Raw genomic sequence first — 18,656 nt, forward strand, 5'->3', positions numbered from 1 at the left:
CAGTAGACAAGAATATAGATTATTTTTGTTGATTACCTTTGCATTTTTTCATCTGAAATCATTAGGTTTACCTAGGTTCTTCAGTCTGCTTATCCAAACGCAACTTTACATCCTTCTGTGCCCTTTTCGGCTTGACCCCGGCATTGCTGCTTGCAGCTATATTTATTAGGGGTCAAGCCCCGAAGGGGCGTAGAACCCTATTGTTATTGTTAGTTTTCTTATTATTATTATTATTATTATTATTATTTTTCTTCCTCGTTCTTCCGCCGAAAGTCAATGGCAGCCCATAGAACCGTACATAGGAAAGTTATGAATTTTGGCACACATGTAGAGGACAGTCTCAGAAGTTACTATAGTGACATTGGTGTGTCTGACTCAAACCCTCTAGCGCCACCAACAGTCCAAAAATCCACTTATGTTCATGCTCATAACTTCTGACCCATGAGTCCTAGAAACTAAATTCTTGTTTCCTCTGAATCCTTGGCTCATGATGATTCAAATGCACACATTGATGTCATTTGTGTCATGCACATCTTTCCGCCATTTTGAATTTTTTGTAAAACCTACTTTTTCGAACTCCTCCTAGACCGTTTGTCCGATTTGCATGTCCTTTGGTATTAAGCATCTAGAGACACCCAAGACAAAAAGTTATCAAAAGCTTTTTGATAGACCAATGCGTTCTCATATAAATTGACAAAATATATGGCGGCGAGCACGCCAAAACGGACGTGAGGCCTTATCTTCGCAAAACTTTATTGTATCGACACGAAACTTGGTATATGTCATAACAGTCATGACCTGAGGGTGCCTGCAACGTTTCGTCACAGTGCCACCTAGTGGTTACGAGATTCGAAAAATGCTTATTTTCGCTTATAACTACTTCAAACTTGAGTCTAAAATCATGAAGGTGGTCTTGTTAGATTCCTTGAGCCATGCCGAGTCAAACGATACCAAACGGTTTTCGGTCGGCCATTTTGGGTGTCGGCCATTTTGAATTTTCTCATTAAGTTCAGTATTTCACAAACAGAATGGCGTATCGCTACGAAATTTGGCATGGTTCATCAGTGACATGTTCTGAGCGCACCTATAAATCTTTAGGACGGCGCCACCTAGTGGTCAGGATATGTAAAACAATTTTTTAAAATCTTTATATCATTTGATTAAATTGCCACTATGACATAAGACTTCACTCTATTGATTCCTTGGCTCATGCTGAGTCCGACTGTACCAAATATGTCTGAGTCAAACCTACTTCCTGTCGGCCATTTTGAATTATATTGAACAGCTACTTTTTCGAACTCCTTCTATAGCGCTTGTGTGATTGGCTTGATTTTTGGTATGCATCGTCTATAGACACTCTATACAAAAAGTTATCAAAAGATTTTCGGTAGACCTATCCGTTGTCGTATAACGCATCAAAGAATGCGAGAGCGAGCACGCCAAAATGTGTTTGAGCCTGTATCTTCGCAAAACTTATGCGTATTAATATGAGACTTGGTAAATGTCATAACAGTGATGACCTGAGGGTGCATGCACCATTTCGCCACACTGCCCCCTACTGGTCACGAGATATAAAAAATTGTCTATTTTTGCTTATAACTACTGCAAATTTGAATGTAAAATTATGAGACTGGTCTTGTTAGATTTCATGAGGCATGCCGAGTCAAACGATACCAAATGGTTTTTGGTCGGCCATTTTGTGTGTCGGCCATTTTGAATTTTTCTTTAAGTTTAAGTATTTCAGAAACGCAATTGCGTATTGTTATGAAACTTGGTATGGTTCATCAGCAACATGTTCTGGGAGGACTTGTAAACTTTTCGGTGCCCCCTAGTGGTCAAGAGATTTGAAGCTATATCTCTGCATCTCTTTATCGTATTTACACCAAATTTGGTGGGTGTCATCACAATCAAGACCTGAGTCACAATTTATTTTTTGGTCAGTGCCCCCTAGTGGTCAAGTCATTTAAGGCTATATCTCTGCATCTCTTTATTGTATTCACACCAAATTTGGTGGGTTTCATCACAATCAAGACCTGAGTCACAATTTATTTTTTGGTCAGTGCCCCCTAGTGGTCAAGTCATTTAAGACTATATCTCCGTATCGCTTTATTGTATTTACACTAAATTTGGTTTGTGTCATCACAGTCATGACCTGAGGCACCATCTATTCTTTCGGCACAGTGCCACCTAGTGGTCTCAAGATACGAATAAATTGCTTTTTTCATAAAACTAATGCAAACTTAGATGTTAAATCATGGCAGTCATCATGTATGAATCATTTTTTGCCATGTTTGGCTTGACCCCGGTATCGCTGCTTGCAGCTATATTTAGTTATTCTTCTTCTTCTTCCGCCATTGCGGCCTATGGCAGCCCATAGAACCGTACGTAGGAAAGTTATGAAATTTGGCACACTGATAAAGGACAGTCCAATGTGTCCCCACAGCAAATTTGGAGTCTCTATCTCTAACCCGCTAGCGCCACCAACAGTCCAAAGTTGCACTTATGTTTTTGCTTATAACTTCTGATCCGTAAGTCCTAGAAACGAAATTCTTGTTTCCTCTGATTCCTTGGCTCAAGACGATTCGATTGGACCCTATGACGTCATTTTCCGTCATGAAAATTTTCCCGCCATTTTGAATTATTCGAAAAACCTACTTTTGCGAACTCGTCCTAGAGTTTTTACCCGATTGCTGCGAAAATTGGTATGTAGCATCTAGAGACCCTCACGGCAAAAAGTTATCAAAAGAATTTCGATAAACCAATCCGTTGTCGTATAGCGCGTCAACAAATTTTACGTGGAGCGCAAAAAAACAGATTTTAGGCTGTATCTTCGTCAAACTTAGGCCTATTGACACGACACTTGGTACTTGTGATGCCAGTCAGGAACTGAGTGTGCATGCACAGTTTCGTCACAGCGCCACCTAGTGGCCAGACAGATGTTTTTTACACCTATAACTTTGGCTGTGATCAACGTATTTTGACGGGACTTGATTTTTAGGAGTCCTGAATAGTCGCCGAGTCCAACGATACCAAACATGCCAGATTTCGCCTTACGGTTAGCTCTGCGCAGCAAAACAGCACTTAAAAAACATGCGCGAATATCTCCGCGAGCGTTATTCCGATCGACTCGAAAACACCATAGGAAGAACATTGCATTACCTTCTGAACAAAAAGTTCTATTGGCATTATATTAAAATTTTCATCAGAAATGGCCGAAAATTGCAAAAAACGAAAAATTACCTTTTACAATTTGTGTTTTTATACATAAATGGTTATAACTTCGCAACGAAAAGACATTTTTTCACCAGATTTGATACGCTGATGTATGAGCAGAGTCTGAGGCCACACAAAAAAATTGGTATGCCTGAATCACTAGGTGGCCCTATAATTGAACAAAATCTTTCATATCAAGCAAGCCCTATGGTCATACAACTATTTCTTCCCTAAACTAAAGTGTATAGTCATAAAACTAGCTAGATGTAACACAGTTATGAACTGAGGTTGCATGCACAACTTTGTCATTGCGCCACCTAGTGGTTTTGAGATAGAAATATGGTATTTTTGCCTAAAACTACTCCAACAGTACATCTAAAATCTTGGGTCGTCATGGATTATTCCTTTAAAGGCTTGGAGATCATTGGTGCATGCCAATTAACTCCTTAGCAACCAATTAGGATACCTTATCAACCCTTTTTACAAGAGCTATATCTCTGCATCAGAACATCGTAGAGACATGGGGGTGGTCTCTTTTGACTCATTAACACCACTGTAACATTTTGTGAGCTGAGAATTGCCACTGCAAGCACCACTCACATTTTCTTCAGTGTTCTAGTTGTCAATGCTCCTCGAGAAGACACAGCTTTTTTGCTGATAACTGTTATATTACTTAATCTAAAATCAGGAGATTTTCTTAGGTTCTTTAAACTGCTCATCCGAATTCAACTTTACTTTTTTCTGTGCCCTTTTTGGCTTGACCCCGGCATTGCTGCTTGCAGCTATATTTTAAGTGATATTTACAAAGCCACTGAATATTTTTACAGTTATGAATTACGTCTGAAAGGATTAAAAAAATCATAACACTGACTGCCTATATGCGCAAGAAAGGTATTATTAAAGGTATTATAAATATAAATATGTAAAACTAAATAAATATATTATTTGCCCATTGTACAGTATGTAAGCATAGGTCTATGTTTTCTTGTTCGATCTGCATGGGTTTAAACGCCGTTTTTCTAAAGACTAATTTTTAAACTTTATTGGTGGTGGTTGAGAAGAATTCCTCTTTCCATATGTAAAGCATTTTAGCGCAATATACATGTGTCATATTATTGTTCTTAATATAATAATACTAATATATTTTTACAACATTTTTAACTTTAAAACATGTATTTTTATAACACATTAATCTCTTTAAAATATTAATACTTTTAGAAAAACTGACATAATTATTAATATTATGAACAAACAATTAAACGGTGTCAAAATTCGACAACACAAATAATTAAGATATTCATTGTAAATAGAGTTACGTGTATTAGGCTCACACCAAATTCTCTGTTGCACTTAGTATAAATGCCCATTGCACGTACAGTCATCTTAATAGATGTATGCGCTGTTATGCTGGCAAGAAGGGGTTGACGTCACTTTGCTGTTTTAATAGAAATGTTAAATATTTAGCAATGCCCTTATTAACTCTTTCACCGCCAGCGTTTTTTAAAAAAGTTGCCAGCCAGCGCCAGCGTTTTTCATGATTTTCACCAAAGTTTAATGCCTTACAGAAAATGTTCTTCTTTAAATATATAAACATTCAATATACCAAATGAAAGAACAGACCCTCTGCTTTCAAAAAAAAAAAAAAAAACGTTTCATCCTACCTTCAGTGGTTCTTTTGTAATCAGCTTTTGAATATGGGTAGGTTTCTGCAAAAACACCATATTTTGAGCAAAAAGCAGAGATAATTCCATTTTTATGACGGACTTTTCATAGAGATCCCATTCAGAGCGATCTTTAAAACAGATACTGACATGCAGCCGCTTGCCATAGGGCAATACTTCCGGGTTTAAAAAGTTGCGGAAGCTGGTGGATAATAGCGGTATTGCGGAAAGACGGAAACTCTCGTCATTGGCGGGGAAGCGTTTTCTCTTAATTGACGAGATATCTCGTCAATGGCGGTGAAAGAGTTAACTTCTGGAAACAACCGCAATGACAAAGTTTTTTTTGGTTTTTTTGCGCCCCCTGTTGGATTTTCTGTGAAGCGAAACACATTAAGGGAAAAGGGAACGTGCCCCCCCCCCGAAATCACTTGTAGAATTCTGTGAGACTCCGCGAGATGATTTGGCGAATGCCGCGGGAGAAAACGCGTGTTTTTAAAGGCCACATCTGTATAAAAGCTTTTGGACTTAAATGGCTGAGGCATCTTTTATTTTACGTGCATCCACCATTCTATCCTAATTTCTTTCAGCGTTTGTTCATGTTTTCCTCATTCCAAACATTCATGTGTTTAGCGCCACCCCGAGGAGCCATAAAGTAATTGCGCTGGGAAATCTATTTAGGGCATCTTGTTTATAAATTAACGTATTGATATTTGAGCCACAGTATCGATTCTTGGATCGCGGAGGCTGACGATCGATACATCAGCATATCGATATTTTGCCACACCCCTCCTGACCACCATGTATCCAGTGAATGAATAAGGTTGTTGACTCCAACAAACCTGTTCCCTAAGGGTTCCAGTCTGCTGCCTGTTTAGTTGCAAGAGTGGACTTGGAGATGTTAAAATAAACTCCTCTGTGGCAGAAGGAACAGCCCCAGCAAAAGAAATTAGGCTCTGAAAACAAAGAACATATGTTAGGCATATTGCATGGCTGGTGAAGACAAAAGAACCTATGAAACATAACAACTAACACCAAAACATAAAAGATATTAGTGCTTTAGAAGTATCAGGTACCATCAGGTGCTAGCTAAGGTGCCTGGGTTATTAAGGTCTAGTGGAAGGCCTGATGCCAAACCCAGCAGCACAGCATCTTTTAAATCAAAATTAGCATTAAATTAAATAATTTATTTTTTCCTTAGCATATTTTAAAAAAATCTTGCAATTATTGTGTAAAATGTTTGGACTCAGATCTTGTTGCTTTTACGTTTTTACCAGCAGGTGGTGCCATATTAGGTGTTTTGAGCACTTTGAAACAGTGAATCATTTGCACCAACTTCTGCTCGGGAGTGTGGATCAGATAATCCAGCTGCATCACCCACAATCCTATGCACACAGCTCTGAAAGCACACCTTTCCACTGACGTAATGACGCAATGACGTGCACTTGCTAGCCTGTTCCATTTACGTGTTTTACAAATGCGAAAGAGGAGCCTCACCTAGCCTCTGAAGGAAGTGACTTGTAAGGACCAGTCCTGCCAAGGAAGTATCCTTGACATTGAGAAACACCCAGCTTCTGTTCAAATGTAAATTATCTTATCTTATTTTTTCACCTTAAGCATGTTTTTGGATCACACTTTTAGACTACCTTTTTTTATGATTATTTTGCAAACAGACAATTACAATATTTACAGATTAGAAGTGAAATGCAAAATACAAATACATAGATCCACAAAACATACATAACAACCAGCAAGAAATGTGAGTGTGTGGTGTGTGTTGGTGTATAACTGTAAATGTAATTGTATTTAAGAGTGGAAAAATTTTGAATAAAGGAGAATAAGTACAACAGACATAATTAGATGTAAATAAATCAACAAAATGGATAAGGAGGGTGATAATAACAATAATAATCATAATAATAATAGGAATGTTATTAACAATAATAATAATGAAAAATTATATTAATATGAAATGACAGATAGCAATAATAGTAATGTTAGACAAATAAACAAAAATACTAATTTCATCCGGACTTAGGGGGAGAGTGAAGGATCAGGAAGAAGATAAAAAATCATATAAATAATAAGTAATAGTAGTAGTAATAGCAATAATAATATTAATTAAATAAATAAGTAAATAAATAAATAATAGTAATATTGATAATGGTAATCTTAATATAATATCAATAATATTAATGATAATGGTAAATGTAATAGGGATGATGAGTAGTAATAATATTAATAATAATAGTATTGACAATGGTATTAATAATATTATATGTTAATGATAATATTAATGCAGATATTAATAATAATGTGTTATAAAACTGCCTCTGACCCCCTCATGGCCATGGCATAGGAAAGACCCCTGCCAATGTCATGTTTTAACAAACTGTCTTGGTTAGGTTCCGCGGGGCACAGGGCCCCAAAATCCATCCCCAGGCTGACCCACGCATATGCCCCCGCTTATCCTGTCTGTGTTTTTCTTTTCCTTTTTATCATTATACTCAATCATTTGTTTGTGCAAACTAGTGTACAATGCATTATTAAAGCCACTAGAAGCAATTGAGTGTTTATACTATTTAGATTAATTATAGATATGTCACCTAATATACAGAGGGATGGAGACAGCGGGATGTGACATCCCATAAGGTTGGATAGTGAGTCAGTAATGTTTTGCCAGAATTTTGTAACTGGGGTGCAATGCCAAATAGCGTGTAAATAAGTGCACTCTTAAAATTGATGTGTTAAAATTTTACACAAAATATGTGTAAAAGGATTCCAACACATTTTTGTGTTAGAACTGACACATAATGTGTAAATATTATGCTTAACTGCTTACACAATGAATGTGTAAAACACGTTTACCAGTACACCATAAAATAAAATGCATAATTATTGTAATTTATTACACGGCTCTCTGGAATGCTTGATTCTGATTGGTCAGTTGAGACATTTGCAGGTTCGTTATTTTCAAATAATAACCGCTCCAAATTAATAACGCATAGCCGGACTACTTGCACGAGTAAAATCGCTCCGCGCCAATAAAGATCAATAAGATCTTTATCTGTTTGGCGCCATCTTGTGACAAACACTGGACAACCACGACAAGACACAGAGAGCTTCATAATATTGACTGAGACTGAACTTGACAAAAGAGAGCATGACAGCTACGAAGCCAACACACAAAAAAATACAGAATGGGCATTAAAACTTCTCAAAGACTGGCTAAAAGAGAAAAAATGGAGACAGACAAGTATGAAGCAGAGGATCTTAATAAGGTATTACGATCATTTTATGCATCTGTGCATAGTTTCGCGGAAGGATAAAAATGTTAATTTAAAACAAATATGCCAATAAAATGTTTCAAATTCATATTCATGTCCAGTTTTTTTTCTTATGTGGCAAGTAGCCGTGTAATAAGCTTCGCGTCGGGTCCTGATCACACTGTCGGGGCTTATTTCCCAATAACTACCAGCTGCCTCTACATTATCCCTTACTTAATGACGATTTATATTTAAACGAAGTAACAAAATAAAATATATCTACTGTTAACCAAAATATATCTACTGTTAACCATTACTACCACATAACAGCCTGCGGGGATTTTCATAAGGACTTGCCGAGATCAAGCTGCGTTGGGCGGGGTACATGAGCGCTGACTATCCAGTGGTTGTTTGGATCAGAACTCCGAAAGAGTCGGAGCAGATTTTTTAATAAACGCTATCTTTATTAACCGACCGCACATTTGATCTTTTTATACATACATTCTCGCCTAAAAAGCTTTTGAATATACATTTTGTGACACAATAAGAGTAATATTTCAAACATTATGCAGGTGTTCTCTTCCATTGGTGGCTGCTGTAAGTTCACACGAGTCAGCTGATGACGTTTCACATGGACAGATAACTACGCATTGTTGTATATTTTATTTTTTGCGTGTGTTATTATTATTTTATTATTATGAAATTCATGAACATTATTATTGAGCCTTGGCAGTCTATTTTGTATGTGTTTTATTGAGGAGAAAAAACAGAAAAGAACGCATAATGTTGCGCCTGCGCTGTGACGTTCTTTATTCAACCGCATTTCCAGTCGAGAGGTCAAGAATGTTCCTGTCTGCATCAGGTAAGAATTTAAATTAAAAATTACAGTTATAATATAATATCTATTTATCATATAGTGTAAGAAACGTTCGCATTAATTGTGCAGGAGACTGTTCATTTAAACTTTATTGTGGTAATGTTAAATGCTCGCTCGTCTTGCAAAGTTACGTTTGGAGATTCATGTTAACAGTCATTGTTTAATGAAAGGCACATTGAACTACGGGTTAGTACGTGTTACACTTGCAGCACTTTAACGTAAATCTTAAACACCGTGTCCTAAGTAGACGTGACACGCGGTAACGGGTTTCTTTTCAGTTTATGTCCTGACGTTAAGAACGGGATATTATAAATTATGCCTTTCGATTATCACGACGCCTCGTCGCGTTTGGTTAAGCACATGGTGGAACAGTATGCACGTCACTGTACCTAACGTACTGTACACCTGTGAGCGGCATGACGAGACAAAAGACGGGAAAACTCATTATTAATCGGTGATGCTGTACATGCACCGCCACATTTTATAATAATGTTTTTTTATTTTCGTGTCGCGCCCCTCGCGTTCAATATAAAGTTAGACATTACGCCATTACTGGGAGAGTAACTGTTAGTGGTCTAATGGTAAGGAGTCAAACTTCACGAACCTTTCACTGCTTGCAGTAAGGCTGAACTGCTACGTAGTGAATAAAATGGGTGTAGTTTTGTGCTAACTTACTAGATGTAAAGTGGGTTTTTTTGTTTTGCACTATTGAGTTATAAATACTGCCCAGTAATACTTAACTAGATGTAAATCACAATTCTTGTGTCAATGTTTGTTGTCAGCTATCCACTGCCACTCGCAAAGGAGATTGTGTTGTTGGATTATGGTATCATTTGGTTAAAATGAGGCACATGTACTGTAAGGATGCTTTTACATACTTCATTTATGTGTATGAAATTACTTACTTGACAATGTGTATAACTGTACTTGACTCTAACTTAGTGCTATTTTTGCATTGATCATGATAGGAGCATTTTTCTTTTTTTCTTTTTTTTTGATGGGCAATCACACAGTGGATTTATAAAAATGAGACTACAGAACATCAGACGGAAGCTTCAACACGTGAGAGGACATCATCAATAAAGAATGCCATTGACCAAACCTTCAGTCATCAAAGGAGATGGATACAGGTAATGACAAAATCACCAACTGTTGGTGAAATCTTTAAGGAATATCCCCAATTTCTGGACATGCCAGTCTTTGTAATATACTTAACTGCAGATAACTTTACACAAAGTGTTTGATCATTTCAATATTAATATTTCTTATTAAATTTACTGAAGGTGGACATCGAGTTTTCCAGACTTACCGATAGGAAAGAAGACATGTTTATCAGGAAATGGGAGGTGACAATTATTGAGAAACTCAGGGAAATAGCATCTTTAGAGAAGAAAATGGACATCAGACATTCATTGACGAAAGCTGACAGTCAACATAATGGTATGATTTCCTGTCTCTGTTCCAAATTTTTTTATTTGGAAAATGACATTTAAAATGTAACATTTAATTGAAGATATAAAAGTAATCCTTTTTAAATAATTTTTTCTCATAATTTATATTTTGCATGTGACCTGCATGTTTACCACACCCAGATGAGCTGTTTTATACTCGTTCATCTTCTGCTGTGTGAATTCTGCTGTCTCAGACCTGAGGGACTTGGTGGCGGTAAGCTTTGTGACTAAAAACTTTTATATAAAATAAGTAATTTGCATGCAACAACATTTTCTAATGATGTATATTGTTTCATTTCTGTAGGCTGGTACCAGCGTGTCCTCTGCTTACTAAATGATGAAAAGGTGTCTAAAATCAGCTCAGCCACAGTTGGTTTCCAGCGGTTCTTCAGGACATAGAGGCCACTATGTAATTGTCGCAATGAATGATTCTCTTGCCTTTCCACTTGATGTTGACAATCTGACCTGTGCGGTAGACAGACTTTTCAAATTTACTAGCTAAGTAACCTTAAGTATCCTTGCCAACTGTCTTCAGTTTTTTTTGGATGAATATGATCTACCCTTGTCCCAGTCCTCTTGAAAACGATCCAAGGCAATGGAGTTTCAAAATGGACCGCAAAAGTGCAGTCTGTTTTAAACAATGCATGCACTGTGTGGCGGTTTCCCGGACAGGGATTAGACTAGTCCTAGAATAAAACATTTTAAAGAGCTGTCCAAACTGAAAACAACTTGCACTGACATATCTTAAAATACATCAGTGCCCTTTGTTTTGCCTCAAAATGCACACAGGTAATGTTTTTAGTAAGGCATGTTTGTTAAAACCAGAAATATTTCCTAATTAATCTAAGGCCTAGTCCTGGATTAAGATATCCCTGTCCGGGAAACAACCCCTAAATATTTTGTGATGGAAATTTCATTGAATACACTTGTCAAGTTCATTTGAAGTATTTTTCTTAATGTAAAATAACGTGTTAATGTTTCAGGACAAGGTAAGAATTTTTGATAACTTGCATGTTGAAAACGATTTCAGACATTGTTTCAACATGTTTAACACATGTGCTTTTAAATTCAATGAATTAATTTATAAATGGTGTTTTAAAATGTATGAATGTAATGTATGTTTGAGGTGATTATACTTGCACTCATATTTATTTAAATTAGCATACATCTAGCAACATACAGTACTAGCATATTTTCATGCTAGCATTAATTGTCAAATATTTGTTCTTTTACAAATAAATCGTCTGTGAACAATATTTAAATGTTGTCTGCTTGATTTCATTATTTAAAGTTTACAAATCGTATGTTTTTTTTTCTTTCATATTAAAACTAAACAATTACTGGGTAACACACAGTTGTGTTAAATTAATTGAAAGTTACACATTTTTTGTGTTGCATTTTATAACACATATTCTGTGTTAAATTTAACTCAACATGTGTTGTCCCTGCACACACTCAGAACATGTGTAAAAAATAACACATGTTGTGTTGTTTTTAACACATTTGTTTTAAGAGTGTGTCTGGGGTGTTTTGTGTGCAATGTGAGCATGTTTCCGAACTAAAACCCATTTTAAATAATTTCCGTCCAGTTAGATGAAACCTATGAAGTACTTTATACCAGGGCTTTGAACCAGAATTTTTTCCCAATTGGTTCGTTCCGAACAGAAACAGTATTTTAACGTTTCCGGTTTTCGGTTCAACCCTAAAATTGACGTTCCTGAACCGGTTAGAACAAAAAAATAAAGTTCCCGAACCGGTTAATAACGTTTCATAACAGCGGTTATATATTTGCATATATGGGGTGGTGATGGTGCAGTGGACAAGACACACGCCTCTGGTGTGAGAGACCCGGTTCGTATCCACTTTGACACACCATTGTGTCCCTGAGCAAGACACTTAACCCCTAGTTGCTCCAGAGGCGTGCGACCTCTGACATATATAGCAATTGCAATTGTAAGTAGCTTTGGATAAGTAAGTAAATATAGTGGTTATATATTATAGCAGAATAAAAAACGTGTGTTAATACATTCTCATTATGAATTAAGCACGTATGAAGATAATTTCAAAATTTTTACAACGCAATGTAAACTTTTTATTAAACATAACAAGAGCATTCATCTTGTAAACGGATTTGAAATGATGATGTGCTGAGTGATGACTGTCGCGTCACATAGAGTCATCTGCTTAACTCAGCAGTAAGTTTTATTTCATCTCAAATATCAAATGGTTTGTGCTCTCTATCATTAAAAACAATCACAGCAAACAGCACGTGCAGGGTTAATGTACTTGTCAATGCCGCTCACAAACGCACGAGGCTATGTATGTGTGCTTGTTAATGACGGTTACTGGTCACAAACATGCTCAAGCGTGGAGTATGTGTGCTTGTCAATCACGGGCAATAAATAAGTAGGCTGATCATTAGGACATTAAACTTATATTATTAGTCTACATAATTTTACTTAAGTCTCTATCTTGTCATCAAACATTAAAAAAAGGCTATGTAAGCGGCATAACTGTAATTCTGACATGCCTACATTTGTTGAGTGCACTTAAACATGCGCGAACACAGACGGAGGACGAATTCCAAACGGCGCTTCGGGAAGAAGATGCAGCTTAAACTGTCACTCCACATAAAGTGAAAATTACGTTGTTTTTCAGTGCTTTATTCACCAAATGTATTTTACACAGTAGTGACACAGTAGTGCAACTCTCTCTCAAGTTTATACATCAAGAGTTCTGATCTTTAAAGGGCGGAGTTGGACCGGACACATTCAACCGCATGTTCGTACAGAAAATTGCTCACTTTAGCATCTTTTGCGGTTAAATTATTTAAAATCACTTAAGTGTTAACATTTGCAAGCCTTTGAAACACGTGCAAATGATCAACTTTCACCCTATTTAAATTTGCGTATTAATCAGCGAATCGCATGCGAGCCGAACCGTGGGTCATGATCTATATGGATCACGTATCAACTGTGATCCGTTACACCACTAATTAGTAAAAAACAAACATCTTGAGATACTTGGTAGCCTCCAATATTTACCTCTTATGATTGAGCATTAAAGCTTGAGTAGGCTTCTTGCTGGTGGCAAGCTTCTCATTTCTCCGATGAGTCAACGAAGCCCGGAAGTGAACTTCATTGAGTATTGCACATAAATCTTGTCAAAGGATGAAAAAATAACGGTATTAACCGTTTACCATTATTTTAAATAAACGTTTCTGTTCCGGAACATATATTTTTTGAAAGTTTCTGGTTTCGTTTGTGTTCCTTGCAAAACATCAAAAGTTTCTGGTTTTCGTTTTCGTTCCGTGAACCAGTTCAAAGCCTTGCTTTATACTGTATAAGTTATAAGTTGGCGTTTTTTGTCATAAAGTATATGTTTTTGCAGATTTGTGTCCAGAAAGCAGCATTGGGGGCAATAGATAAGTCTGATTCCCATTTAGCATTGGGTAGGCTTAATGTGTTGTCTGACTTTAATATTAATTTATACATTTTGGAGAGTAGTTTTTTTGGAGAGGTTATATTAATTAGCTCTAAGATTGGAGGGGGAAGGTCTAAATTAATTGTCTGAGTGTCAATTTTTGATTGAATAGATTATTTGATTTGTAAATATTCCAAAAAACAATTACTCCCAATGCCATATTTCTGGACCAAATAGGAAAATGGTGCCAGGTTGTTATTAATAAAGATGTGTTGAAGTTGTGTGATGCCCTTATCTACCCATTTACGTAAATTGAGTGGCTTCTTGTTAACTATGAAGTCTGGGTTATTCCAGATCGGGGTGTATATAGATGGTGCAAGAGGGGTGTTTGAAATTTGATGAAATTTCCACCAGGCTGTCAGAGCTGCGGCTATTGTTGGTGTTTTAAAACAGTGATGCTTTTTGATTGTTTGATTATAAAAGGGTAATTCTGAAATGTTAATGTCCTTACAAATTGACTGTTCAACATCTAGCCATGTGCTTTCTGATGGGTTAGGATGGATCCATGTGTATATATTTTGAAGCTGATTGGCCAAACAGTAGTGGTAGAAATTTGGTGCTTCTAGTCCTCCTTGTGTTTTTGGTTTCTGTAGTGTAGTCAATTTGATTCTTGGGGTCTTATTTTTCCAGGAGAATTTAGTGATGATTGAATCTAAAGATTTAAACCAGGTGAGAGTGGGTAGTGCTGAGGTCATTGTAAATAAATAATTTAATTTAGGGAGTATAGTCATTTTTATTAGTGATATTCTGCCCATAATGGATAGTGGTAAATTCATCCAGCGCTGAAGGTCATCATTTATTGTTTTAAGTAATTGAGTAAAGTTAAGTCCAAACAGTTCTGACAGTCTGGGGGAAACATTAATGCCTAAGTATGTGATATGATTGGAGCAAAAAGGAATAGGTGGTGTTTGGGATGTCACATCCAAGCTGTTTGAATGTAATGAAAGTATGGCAGATTTATTCCAGTTGATCGAGTATTCAGAGATTTTTGAAAATGAGTCAATGACTTTAATCGTTTCTTGTAATGATGATGGGGGGTCTTGTAAATATAGTAATATATCATCAGCGTAAAGACTAATTTTATGATGCATGTTTAGTGTTTGAATTCCTTTAATGTAGTTGTTTTGGCGGATAGCTGCTGCTAATGGTTCAATGTAAATGGTGAATAATGAAGGGGAGAGTGGGCATCCTTGTCTAGTCCCAAGACACAGTGTGAAGATGTGTGATGTAAATCCATTGGTGATGACAGTGGCTGAAGGTGATGTATACAGAATTTTAATCCAATTAATGAATGACTCCCCAAACCCAAACCTCTCTAATGTGGAAAACAGGAATTTCCAGTTGACCCTATCAAAAGCTTTTTCTGCATCGAGAGTAACTATGATGGTTTTGTTTTTCTGGGTTGATGAATAATGCATTAAGTTAAATAGTCTGCGTGTGTTGTTGGATGAGAGTCTACCTTTGATAAAACCGGTTTGATCTGGATGGATTATTGATGGTGTGACTTTTTCTATTCTATGTGCTAGTGCTTTTGAAATAATTTTAATATCTACATTGCTTAGGGAAATCGGACGATAACTTGACGGTAATGTTGGGTCTTTATTTGGTTAGAGGAGTGAAATTGTGGCTGTATTCATTCTATCTGGGAGTTTTGATTTTTGTTTTGATTCAGTAATCATTCGAATGAAGAGTGGTGATTAAATGGACCAAAAGTGTTTGTAGAACTCAGCAGGGAATCCATCGGGGCCTGGTGCTTTATTGTTTGGCATGAGTTTGAGGGCATTAGAGAGTTCTTGTTCTGTTAAGGGAGATTCAAGATAATTTATTTGATGTTTACTGAGTTGAGGCAAGTTGATATTGTTGAGAAATGAGTCAATGTCTTTCTGTTCCGGGTCTTTTTCTGAGGAGTATAATTTACTGTAAAAAAAATTAAAAATTTGATTTATTTCTTCTGGTGAGTTGGTGGATTTCCCTGCTGCGTCTAAAATTACTGGGATTGTAGCTTTTTCCTTATTTTGTTTGATTTGCCAAATATTTACCAGATTTGTTACTATGATGGAAGTTTTCCTGTCTTAGCCTATGAATTAGGAATTGTTTATTGATTATTTCATTCAATTTGAGTTTATATTTTCTTAATGAATCCTGTGTTTCTTCTGTTGGATTATTTATGTTTATGTCTTCTAATAGTTAGATTTTTTGTTACAGTTCTGTTTGTCGATCTTTTTCTTTCCTTTTTTTGTAAACGGAGAATGAAATAATTTTTCCTCTTAGAACTGCTTTCCCTGTTTCCCACAAAAGAGATGGAGATGTTTCTGGGGAATCATTCATCTCCAGAAAACATGCCCACTCTCTTTTAAAAAAACTGTCAAAATCATGGTCTTTTAAAAGAGATGTGTTAAATCGCCATCTAGTAGTGAGTTTATATTGACTAGTTGTGTTCCAATTCAATGTTACCGGGGCATGATCACTTATGACTATTGAATGGATCTTTGATTCAGGAATATTTGATATGATAGAATTACTGGTGAGAAAGAAGTCAATGCGGGAGTATGAGTGGTGTACTGATGAATAAAATGAATATTCTTTAGTGTTGGGATGCTGTGGATGCCAACTATCGCCAAGACCAAAATCACTCATGAACTGTTTTATGGTTTCTGCAGATTTCCAAAAGCGTTTATTGCCTAACCTATTACTTCTATCTATTGTTGGATCTAGAACTGTATTGAAATCACCTGCAATTATGACTGGACAATTAGAAAAATTTGAAAGTGATGAGAAGAATGTCTGGAAAAAGGATGGGTCATCTGTGTTTGGGCCATATAAGTTGCCAATTGTGAGTCGGCTATTATTAATGGAGATGTTTATGATAATAAAACGTCCTTCAGGGTCTGTGATGGTGGTATTATGAACAAAAGATAATTTTTTTACTTATTAGAATGCATACTCCTCTTTGTTTTGTGTTGTAGTGAGCAGAGAATAAATGAGGGTAATTTGATGATTTAATTTTGTTATAATCTGATTCTGATAGATGAGTTTCTTGCAGGAGACATGTGTCAGCTTGTAGTTTATTTAAATGATTAAAAACTTTGACCTCCTTTGTCTTAGAACCAATTCCACGAATGTTCCAGGTTACAAAAGTGATAGATGACATATTTTGATGAAAAATATACATATATGTATATTAATGTGTGAGCCTGTTAGTACTGTACATGTAAAAATGTGAGTATATGTATTCGAGTGGGTGTTGTAGTGTATATGTGTGAGTGTAAGTGTATAACAATGCAATGTTGTTGAGAGACAAACAAAAATACATAAACACAACTGACAGAAAATACACAACAGAACAGTAACAACAAAACCATTAAATGCAAACATATTGTGGGTGCAATAGTAGAAGCACATCTAATAGAAAAAAAAGAAAGAAAAATAGTGAATGTGTTTAGTTTAGTTTTGGCAGTTATTGATTTATGAATGGAAGTGTTCAAAAAAGCCAGGGAGTGATGTCCTAATCGCGATATAGTTGTCCATCTATGTATAATTTGTCCACTGTAATGATTGCCTTTTTTCCTTCGTTTCTTTTTTGTTTTCTGATTGGGAAGAGTTGCTTTCGACGTTCGAGAATGTCCTTTGGATATTGCTCATTGAGTCCGTAGTTTGTCCCTTTGAGTTGTCTGCCTTGTCTCTGAACCAGTTCTTTATGCTTGTAATGTTCGAATTTTGCGATGATCGCTCGTGGTCGGTTGTTGATGTTTTTGGATCTAATACGACGAACACGGTGAAAGGTGATGCTCTGTACGGTTTCCGCTGGTAATTTAAGTTGTTTTATCATAAAGTCCTTTACTGATTTTTCGGGGTCGTCTGGGGTTTGTTCCAGGATGCCTGTGAAAACGAAGTTGTCCCTCATGCTGCCGGATTGCAAGTCCAAAATGTTTTCTTTCATGGTTTTATTTTCGGTGACAACAGAAGTGAGATGAATAGTAAGTGTGTACACGGAGTCCTTCAGAAAGTGATTTTCTTTAGTCAGAGTGTTTATCTGTTCTTGGCTGAATTCTAAGCTGTGCCGCAATTCCTGGAATTCCTTGTTTATGACTTCAATTAACGCTATCCTGGTATCGAGTCCGGTGAGTTTCTTTTCTATTGATAACAAAATGTCGCTTACCTCAGTGCAGCATGGCGGTTTTGGTGATGTGGATGGTGTTGTGCTTGGGCTAAAAGGCAAATCGGGACGAGGTCACTTGGAGTTTGGAGTGGGGTTACCTTTACTTTTGTTGTGATCTGGCTTGTCCCTGTTCATGGTGCAGCAGAGTGTGTTGTAATGCTCGTCGATATAATCCTCGAGATGATCCAGGTTGTGTAATATTATAATCCGGGTTTTGAAGCGGATAAAAAAAATGAAATAAGAGAAGTGTGGAGGAATAAATGACAAAAAAGTTGTTGTTTTCAAAATTTAACAGGAGTTGTTTATAATCTAGCAGACGGGAGCCGCCATCTTAGTTCACGCACCGGTATGAGTTTTAGACTGCCTTTTAAAGAGCACCTATTATGGGATACACGTTTTTAAACATCCTTTTGTGTGTAAGTGTGCATTAGTACATGCTAACGATATTCAAAAAGTACATACCTCAAAGAAAACGATGACGCGAGTTATCGTCTCTAACGTTCGAGGACTACAAAAAACACTCGGATTGTAGGCAACAGTTTACTTCCT

At 36.5% G+C, this 18,656-nt stretch overlaps 1 long non-coding RNA gene across 1 annotated transcript; it reads left to right on the plus strand.

The window, feature by feature from the left end:
- The first annotated feature begins 8,397 nt into the window (after positions 1-8,397).
- On the plus strand, positions 8,398-11,545 carry LOC135718419 (uncharacterized). Its single transcript, XR_010520775.2, has 5 exons — positions 8,398-8,999; positions 9,797-10,144; positions 10,298-10,454; positions 10,607-10,679; positions 10,770-11,545. It is a non-coding gene; the product is annotated as an uncharacterized lncRNA (long non-coding RNA).
- The last annotated feature ends 7,111 nt before the right edge of the window (positions 11,546-18,656 follow it).

The sequence above is a fragment of the Paramisgurnus dabryanus genome, chromosome 10 (assembly GCF_030506205.2).
Source record: "Paramisgurnus dabryanus chromosome 10, PD_genome_1.1, whole genome shotgun sequence".
Classification (NCBI taxonomy): domain Eukaryota; kingdom Metazoa; phylum Chordata; class Actinopteri; order Cypriniformes; family Cobitidae; genus Paramisgurnus; species Paramisgurnus dabryanus.